The 18197-nt window shown below is 37.0% G+C and overlaps 1 long non-coding RNA gene across 1 annotated transcript in view; it reads left to right on the top strand.

Moving 5' to 3' along the window:
* The first annotated feature begins 253 nt into the window (after positions 1–253).
* The window catches only part of LOC117095277, a 100204-nt gene continuing 82260 nt past the window's right edge, over positions 254–18197 (top strand). Inside the window, exon 1 of the long non-coding RNA XR_004441890.1 lies at positions 254–427. This is a non-coding gene — a long non-coding RNA (uncharacterized LOC117095277). The remainder of the gene's footprint in view (positions 428–18197) is intronic.

Genomic DNA, 18197 nt, shown 5'->3' with positions numbered 1-18197 from the left:
TGCTTATTAATTATTGAATTTTGAATTGAATTTAATTATGAATTGAATTATAAATTGAATTCAACTATGAATTAAATTATGAATTATGAGTTATAAATTGAATAACAAGAAATAGGTAATGAGGGTGGCTGCCACCAGTCTAATTCTGAGGTTTGAAAAGTTTTATGGTGGAAAACAGGTACATACATACTTTCAGTAAGTAATGGTGTTTAATTGTATTTAATTTCTCCTATGTTTTTAAGTGTTAATTTTTTAGGAAATAAACGTTATTTGGACCTAAGTGTTTACTAAACAGGATTTATTTCTTTTGGCTTAGGGGTACTATGAAAAAAATCACTGAGATACTAAGGGCACGGTGAACACAAAGGTTGAAAACCTCAGATCTAAAGTATTAAAATCATTCTCGGGCAAATCACAGAAGTTCTACGTACATATTTCTAAAGATATAAGCATGTTAACTGTAAACTTATTCTACCTCTAGATTATCAAATGGCACTTCACTCTTTTACTATTTTTTTCTTTTTTTTTTTGAGGCGGAGTCTCGCTCTGTCGCCCGGACTGGAGTGCAGTGGCCAGATCTCAGCTCACTGCAAGCTCCGCCTCCCGGGTTTACACCATTCTCCTGCCTCAGCCTCCCGAGTAGCTGGGACTACAGGCGTCCGCCACCTCGCCCGGCTAGTTTTTGTATTTTTAGTAGAGACGGGGTTTCACCGTGTTAGCCAGGATGGTCTCGATCTCCTGACCTCGTGATCCGCCCGTCTCAGCCTCCCAAAGTGCTGGGATTACAGGCTTGAGCCACCGTGCCCGGCCTATTTTTTTCTTTTTAATTTTTTCGGGCAGGCAATTCATTTACATGGACTCCTCTTTTATGTAATTTGTATCTAGATGAAATATTTGGGGACTTATCATTGAGTGTAAATAGAAAGAGCTAATGAGAACGAATGCCTTTCTCCCGCCATCCACTCAGTTTATTTCCCTAACGTTTGCTGATCACTTGTGACTCATTTGCAAAGAAAATACACTAATATGCATAGTCTAGCAGAAAGCAGGTGTTAAGCATTGTACTGTGAAATTATACTAGTTGATACCATGCACAGGAACATGCACAGAAATCTAAAAAGAGGAAATTGCATCAGGTTGTAACGTAGTGCTCAAAACTAGGAATCAGAACATGATCTGTGCCCCATCTAGCTACATGATCATGGGCAATCATTTACTGTTCTGAGCCTCAGTTTTGTTTTCACAGAGAAATGAATCAATCTAACAGTAATTGACCAGTTTCTTGAGGAACTTAAGGACCAGGATAAAATAACACCTAGTTGCAGTTACTATATAATCTAGTAGGTCAAATTAGACATACAGTTACTTAGATATATGTATAGCTACTTATTTTAGAAACGCTTGAGGATTCCAGAAAATTTTCAAACTCCTTAATTTGGCACACTTTGCCCGGCCTAGCATTTTGTCAATTAGCCATGACTTATTTTCGCAATTCTGACTTCTACCACAAGCCGTACCAGATTATTACTAATTTAAATTACAATGTTATGTAGTTTCATTTTTCCATGCTTTGACTTTAATAAGTGATTTAAAATATATTAATGATGAAGAATATCTATATAAAATCTGATAATGAGTGATGGAATGTATTGGAAATGTGAGGGAATCAAAATCTGCTATAGGAATTCAGAAAAAGTGAAGATTAATTTCTATGAGAAATGAGTTGTATTTTAAAAAATGGTATCTGAACTAAACCACAGAGATGGGTAAAAGCTACAGCAGCAGAGACTATATGAGGGCTTTAAACCTAGAAGAATACCCTACGTGTGGAATAACTCAGGCATATGCCTGCTTTCAAGACTTTATTAAATTTTTTCTTGCTAACTATGCCTTTTCTAATGTAGCTTATAATCTATTCAATTCACAATTATGAACATTTGCTAGACATAAATGAGGTAGTCTTCAGCTCACAGGAATTCTTCTGTGCTGGGAATTTTCCCATGGTAGCCAAGTTTCTCCTCCCTGGTACCATTCTCCTTATCCTCCTATGACCCTGGCTGATTGTTGCTGTTACTACCAATGAGTGTTGGTAGTAACAATTGCAGCTGTGCTGGAAACATTTTATTTACCAGATTCAACCTTTGCCCTTCTCCAGTCTGCCAATAAGATGGTCAAGGAGGAATCATAGTAGTTCAGTGAGAAGAAATGATTGATATTGAAGGGTATTTTTTCCCCCGAGATTTGGACTCTTGCTCTGTAGCCCAGCCTAGTGTTCAGTGGTGTGATCTCGACAACCTCAGCCTCCTGAGTAGCTGGCATTACAAGCACCCGCCACCGTGCCCAGCTAATTTTTGTATTTTTAGTAGAGACATGGTTTCACTTTGTTGGCCGGGCTGGTCTTGAACTCCTAACTTCAACTTACCTGCCCACCTTGGCCTCCCAGTGTGCTGGGATTAAAGATGTGAGCCACCACACCCCGTACTGGAGTTTTTATCTACTTTACTTCCTTACTGTATGGTATCTCTTAAACTTTGCTCCCCTGTGGTGGGGGGGGGGGACAAAAAAACAAAAAAACCCACTTCTTGTCAAGAGCAAATTCACTATAAAATTTTCTCTTCTTGGAATCTTTGCTTCCTTTCATCCCTTTAAGTAGATGGGTGGTAATAGCTCCGTTCTTATTACTGGTAAAGTTTTTATATTTTTCCTTATGGTACCATTCAATTACTTATGTTAAAAGAAAATTAAACGATTCAGTTTCAGTTTTCACATGTACAGAGGTTAGGAGTTTTTACTCTTATTTTTGCAAGAAGAAAACAGCATTCAAAGAATTGAAAATGTGTGACTTTTCTTGAACAAGGGAACTGAGGTTTTAGAGCAACTCAAAATGTGGAGACAGGTGAATCCAGAGTCATTGCCAACACCTGCTTACCTGAAACGGGAGTCAATGGAGTAAAAAACTGGTGGGACAACTTACATGGTAATGTTGATCAATTGTTGGAGGCTGAGCGTGGACTAATGAGAAACTATAGGAGCTGCAGTCTTACTGTTCTTCACACTTTGAGCCCCACTATGAGCCCCACTGAGCTCTCCTGGTGAGGATCTGAGAAACCTACCCTCTTGCCTCTAGGCAGGGGAAAGGGAAGAGCAATTTTATTTTTTTATTTTTATTTATTTTTCTATTTTTTATTTTTTAAATTTATTTTTATTATACTTTAAGTTCTAGGGTACATGTGCATAACGTGCAGGTTTGTTACATATGTATACTTGTGCCATGTTGGTGTGGTGCACCCATCAACTCGTCAGCACCCATCCATTCATCATTTATATCATGTATAACTCCCCAATGCAATCCCTCCCCCCTCCCCCCTTCCCATGATAGGCCCCAGTGTGTGATGTTCCCCTTCCCGAGTCCAAGTTTATTTTATTTTTTAATGCCTAGAGCATTTTCCATAACAAACACCTTCTGAGAAAAAGGCTTTATTAGAGATTTTCCCAAATAGGGAAAGTCATTTCTTCCCATGCCAGCCTCCTACTGCTTTTCTATCTCATCAAATGAGGGCAAGGGGGAAGGTGGGGTTTTTTTGTTTGTTTGTTTGTTTTTTGGGTTTTTTTGCAGGGGATGTTAAGGAGGACTATACCACTGGTGAAGATTGCATTCCTAAAGTACAGGCCCACAGAAAGACTGAGATTTAATAATGAGATTATAGAATGCTTCACCCCCTCACCCATACACATATTACCTTCACATCATTAGGGGTCTAGTGTAAAAATAGCGAATTACAGTTAAATGTGCTGCAAGACATAGACTCGGAAATTTTTCTGCAGTGAGCAGGTCTATGCAAACCTACCCGCAAAGGCCTAGGACGCTAAGGGGAAGAATAAAGAGGCTGACAAATGCAGTTTCACAGAAAGAAACATTCGTTAATTGTAAGGACTTACAAACAGAAGCCATGTCTTGAGCAGCCAAGGGACAAGATGGTTAATCCCTGTCCGCAGACATAGGGCTTATATATCATATGGAAATTGCCTAAGGGCAGGATTTATGGTAAGTAAATGTTTACAATAACATCAAAGTTGTTTTGAACTAAGGGCAGAATGTATGGGTATGTGAAAGTAGAAATCTTAGATGCATTCCCAGAACTGGTGTTAATCAGAAGTCAGCATGATGGATGTGCGTCCAAGAGGAAATTGCTTCAGCCTCCACAAAGGTGAAGTTCTTAGGGAGGCCAAAGTGAGTGGCCAAGATTAAAATAATAATAATAAAAAAAATCAGAAGAGTTTGAGGCTCTGGCAACTAGAGCTACATAAAATATTAAACATAGCCCAACTCCTAGCCAGATTAGCATAAATAATCATACAAAATGTTTACTTACCTCAGTTCTTATTACCATGTACATTATGTTTGACTTGCAGCAACAAAAAATTACATAGCCTGTTAAACGATGGGGAAAAAACATTAAAAGCAAAACTAAATGATGCTATGAAGAGATAAATTCCTCACGAGAATTAAACTCACATACAAGTTTTCAAATTGTCAGGAAGGGAATTTAACTATAATCATTTAATTATCTACCTCACACTTTCTGGCTCTACTAGCTCAGTTTTAACTTTCCTGGCAAGTCTACAGTAGGTGATCACAGCAGAGGAGTGCGTTACAGCATTTGATCTCAATGATGGTTAAATGATCAATTAATAATGCCTTCTATGAATAAGACAAGGCAAGACAAAGACTTACGGAATGTAACACTTTAATTTCTGTTCTAGATCCTTCATTTTAAAACACCAAATGACTGCTTAATAAATGGCTTTCAACCTCAGTTTTATTTCCAAGCTTATGGATACCTTGATTTCTTTATCCATACACTCTGGGGATGTCTATACCACAGGCTCCTGAAGATTGCTCTAAGACCTCTGTCCTATGCTTAGCCTCTGCTCCAGAGAAAGAAAAATAAATACTTCCTGAAGCTGTGTTTCACTCTTAACACTTCTAACTTCCTCTTGTCCAGTATCTAGTCCTAGCCTTTCACCTAGGAGGATGCAAACCCCACGAGAAGCAAGTTAGATTTGAGTAATAGAGAAACCTTTATAGCAGTTTAGAGGAAGTGTACAATGTTTCCTACAGGCAACGTAGAATAAAAAAAATGCTTCTGCGCAATGAGGTCCTATGTCTTTCTTGTATTTCTTAATGGAAAATATCATCCAACCTATATCAAATATAAAATATCTGACCATTGGAATATTTAGCACAATTTTAATAATATTTTTATTCTATTTTAGATTATTTGAATATAAGCAGGTCTCCTAGGTAACCCAATCCATTGCTGATGGAAGCTAAGTAGGAGTGATTTCGGCAGTGGCTATCTGAGAGAAAAGTAATTATAGTAAATGCACTATGCAATACAAATGAGATAGAGCTATTGAAATTACTCCAAACATCTTTACAAAGAAAATACCTGAAGAGTTTTTTTTTTTTTTCTTTTCTCTATTGCTTTGTGTTTTACCCTCTTAAAACTGCTTTTATAATGACATGATTTTCTGGGCAGGAGAAGCAGTAGTGTATATATAGGAGGTAGCTTGTGCTAAAAATTGAAACTTCCAAATGATTAAAAAAAAAAAAAGACCAACTGAAACTTCAAAAACCGAACTTTTAAAGCTGTATTTATTGCTTAAACCCCAAAGTGAGATGTTATTTTTTATTTTGAATTAACTTAAGGCCAATGAGATTGAATCCTTTAATTTCCCATTTCAGCATCAAATGTGAAATTGTGCATACAATGTAGTCTAATTAAAAACAGTTACATTTGTTTTACAGGAAAACTTTCCAGAGAATAACTTTATAGGTTATTGTGATTAGCATTTACTTCAAATGTAAAATTAAATTATATAGATTTTATTATTTTTCTGTTGGAAGAAAAGATAACGACATCAACTACTCAACTACTTTTATGCAGCTACTGTGAAATTTTCAATAAACACAATAGCTCAAAATGTGAAATTGTTCTACTTTCATATTGATTTTTCTAATTCTAGTACTTTTACGAATTAGTTGCAACAATATTAAGGCATACCACCCTGTTTCATGCAGTTATATACAATAGAAAGGAGAAGCGGAAAAGTCCATCCCATAGTACATCCTTTTTGTAGGGCTCATCTTGCTTTTAATTCTGTGAAATTGGAAAAGATACTTATTTTTTTAAGTCTAAGTTTTATCTTATGTGAAATGGGTGGAAAGAACCTACCTCTAAATTTATTTCCAGAGCAAAATGCCCATCTTTATGTGATGTGTTTCACACAGAACCCAGAATATAATAGGAATCAATATTTTTACTTTCCACATAGAATGAAGATCTCTCGGTTTAGTGTTTATCAATAGATTAGGACAAATTTTGGTGTTGCTAGGACATAAAAGCATTGTAATAAAATCTGTGCCTTTATTAATGAAGATACTAAAGCATTCCACTGATTATTCCAGTTTCCTAATATTCAGAGACAGGTTTACTTTTTGTTACCCCAAAACCTCAACTCTCCTGTCCCTGGGAATAAAGCAGTTAATTAATTCCACCTCCTTTCCAGGAAGATGTGTCAGGGCCAACGTACATCCACAGATGAATTTCAGGACTACTTTACATACCTTCAAACCCCAGTGCTTCAGCTTTGTATGACAATAGTTGAAAAATATTCCCTACGTAAAGAAGCATCGAGGGTACCCCCTTGGGATAGAAAGCAATTTCTGTATCAGCCTGTGTTGGGATATAGAATAGGCAGCCAATAACTATTACTATGATTGAATCATTCTGACTTTAAACAGTAAGCATTTATCTTCACAGTAGGTGACTGCCACTGTGCTATGAGAGTGAAAAAGAACTATGCGATCAGCTGTGCCCACAGGGAGCTTATAGCCACATGAGAGAAGTGTTTCACAAATATGAAATAGTTAGAATAGATGCTACTTGACTTCACATACTTTTTACAAGTACTGTTGCTATTGGAGAAAGGGTGCAATCTCTGCTGGCTGTGATACACAAAAAGCCTACCATTTTCCTACCTTTTTTTTCAGCAGCTGCGTTTTCAACTAAGCCATAACATTTTGGCACATATTTCCCCACATCTTGACTTAGAGTTTCATGTCTTGACACAGTATGTCAGAAATCTCAGAATGGGGAAATAAAGTCTGCAATTTACAAGGGTCAACTAATTACCAATGTGTATAAATTCCCAAGTTCAATTTGAATTGTATCTCCTTGCAAAATGGAATGTCAAAGAATGCTAAAATATTAAGACATAATTCTGGTTTGTTATGTGACTTAAAAAAATCTAGGCCAGTAATAAGAAAATAAATAAACAGAGAAGTATAACTCCCATTCAAATTAAAATGTACTCTGGTGGCCCATTTTTAAGTTTGCTCTTTTGAAAGTGGAAGAATTGAATAAATTGGCAACTATTCAGCAATCTGTAGACAGGATTTCTGTATGAGAAGGTCCTGAGGCCAGGAGAACTCAGAGGACGTAACATCCATTTAACCTAACCTCTGGATTTAATAGATGAAAACTATTACAGAAAGTCTAACATATTTGCCATGTACAGAGAAGGTGGCTTAGGGTGGTTATAGTCCATTTATCTTACAATGTAACCACTTTTATGAGTCATTTAATTGTGAAAACATCAAAAGTAAAAGTAATTTACTTTGTTGCTATAACTTAGAACATTCAGAAATATGGCTATGTGGTATTTGAAATAGATGGAAATACAGTGACTTTATATTAATAATAGCATTGATGTTAAATAATAAAATCTTTGAACATTAAGTAAACTAAAATAAATTGAAGGGCATATTTTGTGTAAGAAATCTTTTTCATTTAGTAATGTGAGACTCAGATGACATTTCCAAAGTTTATCCGAAAAACATTTGCTGGAGTTCTAGATGGGTCAGGCATAGTCCAAATTCTTCACAGAAGTGTCAGGAGTGACTTGATTCAGAGCATCTATTGAAATGTCACCTTCAAATGTAGACCAGTGAGAGACGTGCATTCATAATTTTCTTTCTGATAAATATTTCTTAAGCACTATGTGCCAGATACCATTAAAAGTAGATGAAGTAGTCATAGTCTCCACCCTCATGGAGCTTATACCTTAGTGGGGGAAAGACAGATGTTAAATGGATAATTGGTAATGAGATGATGACGTAGGAGTCTTGGGAGAGCAAACGGAATGGATGTGAGTGCAGAAGGCACGACCTGAGGGTGACTTGTACAGGGTGCGGAGCGATCTATCTACAGGGATGAGATTCAAAGTGAAAGTTAGTGAAAGAATGATTCTGCCATGTGGGAGAATGCAGATGAATAAGGTCCCAGGCAGAGAGAATGGCAAGCATAGAAGGCTCAAGGTAAGGAAGATGCGATGTGCTACAGAAACTAAAAGGAGATTAAAAAGGGCCTGAGGTTAGTTAACCTGAGAAGAACGGCTCCAAATGAGAAGGATGGATCAAAAGGAGTGAGATCATTCAAGATGACAAGTTTGGTATTTTGTAAAAGTAAATGAGAATTATATGAAGGGCTTTAAAGAAAATGCTTTATTGACACATAAATAACGAATTATAAAATTCACTCATTTAAAGTGCAAAGCTCAATGATTTTAGTAAAGAGTTGTGCAACCCTCAGTATAATCTAATTTTATTGTAGTAAAATATATGTAAAATCTAGTACTTAAAGTGTTTGATTTTATGGCATTAACTACAATTAGTGTTATTCAACCACCTCCATTATCTAATGTCTGAACTTTTGTTACCCTGAATGGAACTCTCATACTCGTTAAGTAGTGACTCTTATTATTCCTCTTCCATGCTCCTGTAAACCACAAATCTGCTTTTTCTTGCTATAGATGTGTCTACTCTGGATATTTTGTATAAATGGTATCCTATAATATGTGGCCTTTTGTGTCTGGCTTCTTCCATTTAACATAACGTACACTAATGTTCATAGAAGCTCTATTTACAGTAACCAAAGGGTGAGAATAACACAAATGTGTATCAAAAAAAAGAAATGATAAACAAAAATGTGGCATATCTATACAACGGAATGCTATTTAACCATAAAAAGAATAATGTTACGATACATACTAAAGAATGAACCTTAAAACATTAGAATTATAGTACAATTTGTATGAAGGGTTTCTAAACAAGATGTCAAATAATGATTTACTTTTGAACACATCTCAGAATGCCCCGTTGATCTCTGTATGAAGACTGGATTGAAGGGAGAAAAAAAAAGGAAATACTAGCTGAAAAGCGACTGCAGTCGACAAAGTGAGATATTGCGTTTGTTTAGAGTAGGAAAGTTACAACAGAGGAGGGAGAAGTGATACATTAGAAGCATATTTAGAAATAGAATAATTGTGCTTTATGCTTTATTGAATTTAGGGACTGAAACAGAAATCAGTGCAGACACACAAATACGGAATGCAGCTCTGTCACTATGATGTAGAATAAACAGATTTGGGGGAGAAAGGATAAGATGAGATTAAGTTCAACATTGTGTGTTGATGAGGATGTGGGCGAACTAGAACTCTCAATGGAGGCATATTTCTATAAATGGTATTTTACATGGAAATAGAATTTATACTACTACTTTGGAAAACTGTTGAGCATTATCGTTAAAAAAAACAAATACGCACATGAAATATACCCTAGTAATTTTATAATACATACCCAATAGGAATAAGCACATATATTTACAAAAAAGTTTTATTGCAAGATTATTCGTAACATTCCAAAACCAGAATCTACCAAAATTCCCACTGACAGTGGAATGATGGAATAAATTGTGACCCTATCATACAAAAGAACACTGTAAAACAACAAACAAGCTCCAGCTGTATGCAACAACATAGATAGATCTTGAAAATATCATGTGGATTAACAGCAGCCTGATACAAATGAGCACATATGGTATGATGGCAACCATTACCAAGTTTCAAAAGAAGCAATTCAGGTTCTAAGAATTCAGGGTAAGTTATCCTGGGATGGGGGGAAGAGGCTTTAACAGGAAGATGGCATGAGGGTTTCTGGGATTCTCCCCTCCCTGACCGCTCCTGTCTTAGTGGCTCCACAACTCTTAACATATTATAAACAACTTTTTTCATGTGTTTATCTTTGCAAAAGTGTGTGTTCTAGGTATGTCTGTTTTTCTGTTTTCCCTAGTAGACTTCGAGCTCCTTGTATAATAGAGACTGTATTTTATTCAGTTTGGAACCTGACACATAGTAGAATCAGAGTAAATGCTGAATGAATGAATGAGTGAGTGAATGAAAGAATGAATAGCAGGGTGTTAGGAGACAAGAGGGTATGGATCATTGTATCAAAGCCAGTACCTAAAGGAAACATACGCAATGCTTATGATATCAGATGTACCGTGGCAGCGGGCAAAACTCAAAGGTCCATATGAAAATGAATGTGGCAACTTTCAGTCATACTCGAGTACATTTGAAGTGATAGTTACTTAGTTGTTTTGGATGACTTAAAAAAACACTTACTCCTTGTAATAGGGCTTCTTTTTAACTGGGATGCAATGTGTCCAGAAAAAGATGGTCTTTTCTAATTTCTATGACTACTAGGAAGGTACATGAGAAGTAAGCGAAATAGTATCAGATAGTTCTGTTAGAAAATTTCCTGAAGAATGCAAATATTTGTCCCCTTCTTATCCTCTTCCCTACCAATGCACACATTTTTAGCTCCATGCCTGGAGTATGGATGTGATCATGGGAGCCACCATGAATCTGAGGTAGCCTTAAGGACAGAAAACATCTACTAAAGAAAGTAGAGATAATGATCCAAGTTTTCCATGACTTAAAAATATAGGGTCTTAGCACTATCCCTGTCAGCCAAGCAGTTGAAATAAATACACGACTATCTAGGAAAATTGAAACCAGTGTGCTGCCTCACGGACTTCTACATCCTTCCCAAAACAAAACACAGCAAACAAAATAAAAAACAGAGCCCTAGAGTTCATTAAGAGTTCTGAAACAGGCAGTATTAAGAAACAAAAAATGGTGCAGTCCACATATTCCATCAGCTCCCCAAGAGTCATTCCAAAAGTTTTTTGTGTCCCATGCCATCTTAAAGGGGAGCAATAGGTTGTTTATACTGCAGGGAGACAATAGTCAATGGTTGATCCATGTTGCCCACAACCAGAGATTACCCAGAATTTGTTTTTCCCTTTCTCTGGTCTCTCCCAGAAATCCAACCTATTTTCTGCCAGAAAACCACTTTTGTCACTCAAGTCTGTCCAGCTTTCACTAGACATACCCTTTTACCCTATGGGGTTTCATGGATGGAAACATTTTCATAAACCAAAACAGAGATTGTCTTTCTCATTAGATGTTTTGCTTAGTAGATATAGAGAAGATTTATGTCCACATGGATTATTCTCACCTGGAACTTCTTTTCATCTTGCCAAAGCCAGCCTTCTAAGTTGTCAACAAGTTTTATCCACATGTCTTTGCAGTCGTTTTAGGCAGTTAAATGGAATATCTATCTTTTATTTTTCCCTATAAGTGACTCTCTTGGTGTATTTTAATTTACCATTAAATATACCATTCAGTATATTTTTATTTACCATTTCACTTCGAAGATAACATGGTGCATTAGTTTCCTCGAGCTGCTGTAACAAATTACCACAAACTGTGTGGCTTAAAGTAACATAAAATATTTGCTCACAATCCTAAAAACCAGGAGTTTGAAATCAAGATGTCCTCAGGACTACACTCCCTCCCAAGGCTCCGGAGAGAATCCAGTCCATGCTTTTCTTTTGATGACTGCTGGTAATCCTTAGGATTCCTTGGTTTGTAGCTCCTGGTAATCCTTAGGATTCCTTGGCTTGTGGCTCCTTTTGTCTTCACTTTGCTGCTTCCTGTGACATCTGTGTTTTCTTTTTTTTTTTTTTTTTACTGTTAGAAGAACATTTCTTATTAGATTTAGGGCCTGCCCAGCTAATCCAGGATGATCATATCTCAAGATTTGAACTTTATTATATCTGCAAAAACCCGTTTCTCGAATAGGTTAACATTTCACAGATGTTGGGGATTTGGGCATATCTTTCTAGGTTCTACCTTTCAACTTACTACATATATGGTAAGATCAAAATGGGGTATGTGCCACAGAGTGTAACAAGGGCTTTACCAAACTAGTTTCTAGTTTTGTTTTGTCTTGTTTTTAGTTTTGGTTGCCTAGTTACTGTCTATTTTACCTGGGCTAAGACAGTATACAATATTTTCTGCTCTTTTCAGCAAAAGTTCAAGTCTGTCTATAGCTCAACTCAGTCCTAAACTATGCTGGTGTCCTCCAAAACTGGCTTATATAGAAACATGTATAATCGATATTTCATAGGTTAATATTCTTCAGAAAAAAATACTAATGAGATACAATCTGGTTTTATTGGTCTAGATTTCTCTTCTAGATATGTTGCCTGATAATCAGCAATATTGGAAGATCAGATTTCTAGCCTCATCTACCTATGTAGGCAATATTATTTATCAACTTATTCAGAAAAAATATTTTAATCAGATGACAAGGATAGAAAATACATAAAAACCTTTGAGGGAGTTCTGACCTCACCTGCATTGTAACTCTAGATCTTTGGTTACTCCACTGACTGATAATATTTATAACTTTCATTTAATTTTCTTTTACCCTATGGAAAGCTTAATGACTTCTAGAAATATTATTTCATTTACTGTGGAAAACTTGACGTAATCAGAACGGCATAGTTAATAATTTTAGCTACAATAATAATGATTATCAGAAACAGTTACTTTAATTTCCTTCTCGAGCACAGTCCCATAAAGCTAATTAATGATGGCAATTGTATCATACAGTGCTTAAAGATGGGTGTTTACAGAAATTGCTTGGAGAAATTCTTCTATATGTAGTTTGGCAGAGTAAATTTCTACTTTCAATATGTATTCTTCCATATTCCACCAGATGAATAATTGTCCTTTTGGAGAAAGAAACCAATATAGAGTATGATATTTTCCAAAGTCCCGTGGTAGTCAGCCTAAGCCTGTCATACAAATGGATTAATGGTCCATAATATTCTGTGCATTAAAATATTTGTCACAAGAATGAATGTATACTTTCTCCCCCTTCACACACTGCCCTCATTAGAGACCTTCTCAAAAGAAATGATTATCTTTTTTTTTTTGAAAAATGTTCTGTTCTTGGAAGTATAATCTCTGCCATTAGAATGATAAAGAAAAATATAACAATACTTTTAGATACAATTCTCTGAAATATAGTTCTCATGACAGAATATAATAGAAACACAAGAATACAAAAATAGTTCTTATTATCGTGGAACATGTTAGAGTGTATTACTTTAGGAAAAAAAAAAAAGTAAGCCCACAGTTAAAATTACATCGTGTTTTTATACTTTAGATTCTGCTTTATTTTTCTCTGAATTCTTTAGATTGAGATAGGCTGCTAAGCCTGTCACACATCATGCCTATTCTGTGAATGCAATTATTTTTTTTTTTTTTTTTTTTTTGAGGCGGAGTCTCGCTCTGTCGCCCAGGCTGGAGTGCAGTGGCCGGATCTCAGCTCACTGCAAGCTCCGCCTCCCGGGTTTACGCCATTCTCCTGCCTCAGCCTCCCGAGTAGCTGGGACTACAGGCGCCCGCCACCTCGCCCGGCTAGTTTTTGTATTTTTAGTAGAGACGGGGTTTCACTGTATTAGCCAGGAGGGTCTCGATCTCCTGACCTCATGATCCGCCCGTCTCGGCCTCCCAAAGTGCTGGGATTACAGGCTTGAGCCACCGCGCCCGGCCCTGTGAATGCAATTAGAGAGGGCTCAGCTGGAAGATTCTCTGCATCTAGATAGCTCCAGAAAGCACTTTCACTGGCCTGGTTTCTTTCATGGCAAAATGTAGACGGAAGAGATTTTACCATTTACTTCCTTTGTTTCTTGTGTTCACACGATTGCTAACATTGATTCTGAGAACAGAATTAATCTATTTAATTAAAATAACTAGAGTTGGTCACAATTTGAGACTTCTTATTCATATGTTAAATTGTAGGTATTTTTGCCTCATGTAGCAATCCTAGCTTGTGATATTAGCAAAATGATTCTTGTGGCCTCAAAGTGGAATCCATATTTATCTAGTAACATAAAAAAGAGAAACTATTTTTATATATTTTATAAATCTATATCTTTGCTCTTTTTATACTTTTTTTGGTAAAAACTGGCATTAATATTATTTACATATCATTAAAATGTATTTAAATCCCTGTAAGTGCCCTAATGGATCTATCTACATTATTCACATAACACCAATCTAGCCAGTTAAAATATTAAATACATATTCTGAGTTGTATTCAATATTTCAACTACATTTTAAGTTCCTTGACAGCAGAATTCCGGCCTTTTCTCTTTCCACCTATTTTCAGCATATTTCTGTGATGGGTATGATACCAAAAGTCAGATGCCCAGTGGGCATCCGCTGTAGTAGTCTATCCTTGCACCAGTACTTGGCATTTCTCCACATTCTTTAAAAAAAAAAAACCTCTTTAAAGCGCAATCTGAGATTTACTATAGATTGTGCACAAAAAGTATATTCATACCACCATCAACTCCAGGAGACAGACTTTCCTTAAAGTCTTTGTTCATTCTTTCTAGCATCCAGGGACCACCCATTCCCTTTACCCTACCCCCTGACATTGCTAAGCTCTTTAGCTTCCTCCCTCTTTTCTTTATTGAGCTAGGTGTCTTTCTCTTTCTGCCTTAGCATGCTTTCAGAGTTCTGCCCCTCAACAGACTTTTCAAAGCTATTTTCTCTACAAAGTCGTTTGCTCTGCAAAGAAACTTTCAGACCAATTACCTGGAAGACTACATTTTCTTGGAAGAGAGCACTACAACTATATAATGGGTATTTTAATCAAAGGAGAAACATGATGTTCCAACAGGGGTTCTAAGAATCAGGGCTTCCTGGCCGGGCGCGGTGGCTCAAGCCTGTAATCCCAGCACTTTGGGAGGCCGAGACGGGCGGATCACGAGGTCAGGAGATCGAGACCATCCTGGCTAACACGGTGAAACCCCATCTCTACTAAAAATACAAAAACTAGCCGGGCGAAGTGGCGGGCGCCTGTAGTCCCAGCTACTTGGGAGGCTGAGGCAGGAGAATGGCGTGAACCCGGGAGGCGGAGCTTGCAGTGAGCTGAGATCCGGCCACTGCACTCCAGTCCGGGCGACAGAGCGAGACTCCGCCTCAAAAAAAAAAAAAAAAAAATCAGGGTTCCTTAAGTTCTGGTTTTATCACTTGTATAGTATGTGATCAATTATTTATCCTCTCCAAAATTAGTTCTTCTTTGTTTTTAAAACAGTTTAGCCATATGCAGAAAACCGAAACTGGACCCCTTCCTTATACCTTATACAAAATTTACTCAAGATGGACTAAAGACTTAAACGTTAAGACCTAAAACCATAAAAACCATAGAAGAAAACCTAGGCAATACCATTCAAGATAGAGGCATGGGCAAAGACTTCATGACGAAAACACCAAAAGCGATGGCATAAAAGCCAAAATTGATAAATGGGATCTAATTAAACTAAAGACCTTCTACACAGCAGAGGAAACTATCGTCAGAGTGAACAGGCAACCTACAGATTGGGAGAAATTTTTTGAAATCTGTCCATCTGACAAAGAGCTAATACCCAGACTCTACGAACAATTTAAACAAATTTAAAAGAAAAAAACAACCCCATCAAAAAGTGGGTGAAGAATATGAACAGACACTTCTCAAAATAAGACATTTATGCAATCAACAAACATGTGAAAAAAAGATCATCACTTGTCATTAGAGAAATGCAAAACCGCAATGAGATACCACCTCATGCCAGTTAGAATGGTGATCATTAAAAAGTGAGGAAACAACAGATGCCAGAGAGGAAGTGGAGAAATAGGAACCCTTTTACACAGTTGGTGGGAGTGTAAATTAATTCAACCATTGTGGAACACGGTGTGGCGATTCCTCAAGGATCTAGAACCGGAAACACCATTAGACTCAGCAATCCCATTACTGGGTATGTACTCAAAGGATTACAAATCATTCTGCTATAAAGACACACGCACACGTATGTTTATTGCAGCACTGTTCAGAATAGCAAAGACCTGGTAATCCTATTCGGAATTTTTATGGACATAATCTAAATTTTCTACCCAGTAGATTTTTTTAAGACTCTGTTTTTTAGAGGAATTTTAGGTTCACAGCTACATTGATAGAAAGGTATGACTATTTTTCTACATAATCCCTGAGCCCACAGAAGCATAGTTTACTCCATTATCAGCATCATTTACCAGAATGGTACATTAGTTACAATTGAAAAACCTACATTTTAGGCTGGGCGCGGTGGCTCAAGCCTGTAATCCCAGCACTTTGGGAGGCCGAGACGGGCGGATCACGAGGTCAGGAGATCGAGACCATCCTGGCTAACACGGTGAAACCCCGTCTCTACTAAAAAATACAAAAAAACTAGCCAGGCGAGGTTGCAGCGCCTGTAGTCCCAGCTACTCGGGAGGCTGAGGCAGGAGAATGGAGTAAACCCGGGAGGCGGAGCTTGCAGTGAGCTGTGATCTGGCCACTGCACTCCAGCCTGGGCAACAGAGCGAGACTCTGATTAAATAAATGACAAAGGCATGTCATAGACAATATGATTTACTTGAGTTGGGAAAATATCACCATTGTCTTTTGAAATTCAGAGATATTATATACATCGGCATGTTGGTAACTGGGCTTTGTGAAGAAGGTAGTATTTTCCTAAGATTAGAGATTGATGGAAAAACAGGGCATCCCTTTCTTCTGCAGAAAAAACAAACCCAGCCACTCTCAATAAATTCACAATAACAAAGACTTGGAATCAACCCAAATGCCCATCAGTGATTGACTGGATAAAGAAAATGTGGCACATACACACCATGGAATAATATGCAACCATAGAAAAGGATGAGTTCATGTCCTTTGCAGGGACATGGATGAAGCTGGAAATGATCATTCTCAGCAAACTAACACAGGAACAGAAAACCAAACACCACATGTTCTCACTCATAAGTGGGAGTTGAACAATGAGAACACATGGACCCAGGGAGGGGAACATCACACACCACGGCCTCTCAAAGGGTGGGGAGGCTACGGGAGTGGTAGCATTAGGTGAAATACCTAATGCAGATGATGGGTTGGTGGGTGTAGCAAACTACCATGGCATGCGTATACCTGTGTTACAAACCTGCACGTTCCACAAATGTATTTCAAAACTTCAGGTATAATAAAAAATGCCAGTATTACACGTACTACGTTAGTTGGATTATTTAGCAATATTATTTGGAAAGCATTATTTCGGATGCATTTTATCTTGTGGAAAGTAAGACTACAGACTCAGAATGTTTAAAAAGCCCTTGTCCTTTATTTTAGGGAAAAAGGAGATGAATGAATACCAGCCAGTAGCTGGGTGACTACAATATCTGTGTTTCTTAATATAGCAAATTTATGATTTATACATGAGAGAAACTTAAGACCCCCAAGAAATTATCTCCTAGTGAGCAAGGAAAGAGAAGTTTTTGGACACTGAGAGAGGAGAGACCATGCTATACTTAACAAAGACAAAGGTATACCTTGCAGACAAGAGTAGGAAACAATAGCTATTTAATGAGATATTGATACCATGCAGTTGAAAAAAAAAAAAAACATTATGGTGATAGACTTAGGATCTATGAAAGAGTCTCAGAATCTGTCCAACAGGGTAGAATACCGAAGATACATAATGTGGTTGCGGTATTTGTTCTGCGTCACAAAATGTGAAGTTGCCTTTGGTTTTTGAGATTTGAGCTTTCCAACAAGGCATAAAGTTTTGTTTATTGCAGAGACTGATTTCTCCCTCATGGGCACAGTGTAATATGAATAAATGTGCATTCTGTATTGAATTTTAATCTGCATAAAAATTAGTGGTTTACCTAAGTAATAGGTTTGACACCTTGTTTTCATTTTATAAAAACCTTTTAGACTGTGTTTCAATAGATATCTTTATTAATAAAAGAAAATATAAAGAAGGTTCATTTCAATTCCAGGAATACATCATCACACCTATCAAATAAAAATGGGAAAACAAACTTTTTATTAAAATGAAATTATTGACATCAGGTAGACATCTCTGCACATG

The sequence above is a fragment of the Trachypithecus francoisi genome, unplaced genomic scaffold (assembly GCF_009764315.1).
Source record: "Trachypithecus francoisi isolate TF-2019V2 unplaced genomic scaffold, Tfra_2.0 Lachesis_group13, whole genome shotgun sequence".
Lineage (NCBI taxonomy): Eukaryota > Metazoa > Chordata > Mammalia > Primates > Cercopithecidae > Trachypithecus > Trachypithecus francoisi.
Note: the sequence above shows the minus strand (reverse complement) of the source record. Positions and strands in the feature narration are given on the sequence as shown.